At 36.2% G+C, this 3325-nt stretch overlaps 2 pseudogenes; both read right to left on the bottom strand.

The window, feature by feature from the left end:
- LOC102580096 (feruloyl CoA ortho-hydroxylase 1-like) overlaps positions 1-962 on the bottom strand; it is a 5507-nt pseudogene extending 4545 nt beyond the window's left edge.
- A 260-nt stretch (positions 963-1222) lies between these two features.
- LOC102601743 (phospholipase D alpha 1-like) lies at positions 1223-2625 on the bottom strand (annotated as a pseudogene).
- Positions 2626-3325: the final 700 nt, after the last annotated feature.

The following is a 3325-nucleotide window of genomic DNA, read 5'->3' as shown; positions in this document are numbered from 1 at the left end:
AGATATCAGAATGACGTCCTACTCCAATTGAAAGCTCTCGATTGGGACATTTTGGATAGTAATTAAAGTTTATTCTCTTTAAACCCATTAAAAGTTCCTCTGTTTCTTCATCAATCTCTTTTACATTCAATCCTCCCATTAGCAACTTCAAAATCTTCCTTCTAACAGTATCACAACTCTTCAAGTAGTCAAGTGCTTCTTCCCTTAAAAAAAACATTCATAGTAACTATTAGTAAGTAGAGCCGTCAATATGGGCAAGACCCATGGAGATATTTCATAGTAACTATTAGTAAGTAGAATTGTCAACATGGGCTAGGCCCGTTGGGATATTTTGTAGTAACTATTAGAGGATATTTATACTCATGTTTGAGAAAGAATAAATGCAAAGGAAGGCAAACCTGCAAGAAGTAGGCCAAAATGAAATATCTTCATCATCAGAAATATGGACAAGAGAAAGATAATCTCTCCAGCTCAATGTCTTCTCTGCTTCAGGATTAAAGCTTGTTGCATACCTCACATTACTCGAAAGTGAATTTGTATACTTCTTTTTTTCATTAGTTGGTAAATTGAAGAAACGATGGCTGTCTCTTTTATATTGTCAAGAACTTCAATAGGAACTCCATGATTGATAATTTGAAAGAAGCCCCAGTTTTGTGCTGCTTTGCAAATTTGATCAGCCAATTTTGGATCATCCCAATTGGATGCGTCGATTAATGGAATTGAATCATTTGTTATCACAATGCTCGTAGCGATTCGTTCTTCCAGTGGTTGAATATATTGTTTGGGAAGTGCTTGAATTCCTATATCACATAGGCCCTTAACTCCATGTCCTTCATTCACAACAAAATCAAACAATTTCTCAGAGTTTGAAAGAACTTTGGAAATCATTATTATGAAAGAAAAGGAGATGAATGAAAATTTGCAATAGAATTGCTTAATTTATAGGGGCTTTAGATTGATGTAGGGGAGTGACTAAAAGTCAGTACCAAACCGTAAAATATTGCAAATTTCTTGATTTATAGGGGCTTTAAATTGATGTTGGGGAAGTAAAGGAAATGAATGAAATATTGCAAATTGGTCTATTCCTTCTATTAGAATTCCAAAAACAGAGCCCGGGCCCAATATTAAACTTTCTAAACTCTACTAGTGGAGTTTGCCCGGGCCCAGAATATTTTATATTTATCTTTCTAAACTCTACTAGTGGAGTTTGCCCGGGCCCAATATTAATTTATTGTTCTATTATACATTATAGAAGAGTATATGAAAAGGGAACTTAAAGAAGTGTAAACATTAGTGGAGTAACTGTTATGTGTACACTATTTCACTATCTGAATTTGTGTTGCCTGTCTTTATTTCGTGAGATGGAGTAATGTAGCTGGAGCAATAAACAATATGGGTTCTTTTATGTTAGCTGAACCAATGATAATGTCTTCATCATCCACTGCAAATAAAACATAAACACAAATTAAGAAGTTAATTTTGGAAATGTATGGATCACACACAGGCACATATATTTGTAATTGAACTTGCCTATCATCATTTTGGAATGTACGTAAATCATGAAACGTCTGGCTTCTTGAGTTTTATGATAGTTGGAATTAGATTCTGGTGTTTCAGCAGGCTCATATTCTCCTCTCCCTATTGCCAAGGCAAAAGAAATTCAAATATTCCTTAGGATTTGCCACAATTCCCTTTACCTTTAGAGCTTGAATTATATCGGTATACATCATTTGCATTGCATGGTCCTCCATTGCCAATCCAGTATTGCTTGTACAGATGCACTCTCAGGAAGTCCTTTTGGCCACATTGGAACCAGAACATAAACCGTAAACTTTTCCACTGCTTCAATTTTGTTGACCATCTTCAAAGACAGCTCCTTTGGGAATGAACTGTAGAGAATCAATGGTTTCATCCTTGATTCATTGGAGTAACATGAAAAGCGGCTGCCAAAAAGTACTGATTTTCGATGTAAATGAAATGCTTTGCGCGACGAATTGCATTAATATATGCATCATGTATGCTTTGGTCAATGATGTTTTGCTTACCACTTATTATACCAGACTTCGCTGGCTCTTCGGGAGCATCCCCCATCAATGGATCGAAAAACTTGAACATTCCATGTGTCATGATCATCTTGCTTTCTCCATCTCTGTTCAAAATTGTAGAGCACATCCCAAGCAGCTGGCCCTTCTGTTCGGCAATGGATATCCTGCCAAGGCTCTCTTGGTCTGCCTTTTTGAATTGAGGTACCAGGGAAATTTGGTTGGTGAAAATCATCATCATGTGTTGTGTTCAAAGTGCTGAAAAGTGAGTGAAATTATGTATTATCATCACAAAGATGAAGCCCACCAATATAACTCACAATTGTCCTCCTCCCCTTGTCTCCATAAGGCATTTCTCCATCAACAATTACAATCTTTTGATGATGAGTAAACATTGTCCCAATCTCTATATTTTGAATAATGCTCCATCCATCATCAGGATTTCAATGACACAACACACAATTTACTTGAGTGCCTCGAAAATGATTAGCAGTTTCATCACCATGAGTTGCCATTAGCTCATCTTGTTGTGACAGAGGAATCGATGTTCTGTTATCCCAGACCAACATTAGAGAATACAAGATCATATTGATACATTATGTGCTCCTTTACTTTTTTATATTATAGGTGTTGGAATGTATGCGTCCACCGTTTTCAATGGGACCAGGTCCTCAGCACAATTATAATAAAAAGAGTAAGATAAATGCTGAAAGTAAAGATTGCACACACAACTTTACGTGGAAACCTCCATGCTCAAGGGAGTAAAACCACGACCTGTCTCACAGGGATTTTCAAACTGCTTTTATTAATCTTCTCCAAGCAAAAGTAAAAGCAAGTTTACAAAATGAGATTAACCACTAATCTCCACACTAAGTAATGCCTCTTATTACTTAGATGAGCCTAAGCAGATACAACACTGCCCACTATACTAATCCTAGCTGATTAATATAGACTTTTAAAGTAAGGCACTAAGTTACTCACAACCTAGTTCTTACAATGATTCACACAAGTTTGAAACGTTTCTAACACAAACGAAACGATTCCTACAATATAAGCACGATTACAAGCAATCAAAGTAAAAGCTGGTACAGGAAGCACTTGAAGCAATCGATCAGGTCCCTACTGTTTTTAGGCTTGAAATCTCTTTCTTTGAATGAATAAATTTTTTAGTTGTTTGTAAGTTGAATATATTAGACAAGAAGAATTATTATCCAATGTAAAAACATCCTCGTCTCTTCTGATTGGTGGAGTACTCTGCAACTCCACCAACTTCCTGATGCAGA

This window comes from Solanum tuberosum, unplaced genomic scaffold (assembly GCF_000226075.1).
Source record: "Solanum tuberosum cultivar DM 1-3 516 R44 unplaced genomic scaffold, SolTub_3.0 scf00193, whole genome shotgun sequence".
Lineage (NCBI taxonomy): Eukaryota > Viridiplantae > Streptophyta > Magnoliopsida > Solanales > Solanaceae > Solanum > Solanum tuberosum.
This window is presented reverse-complemented; position numbering and strand designations above follow the sequence as displayed.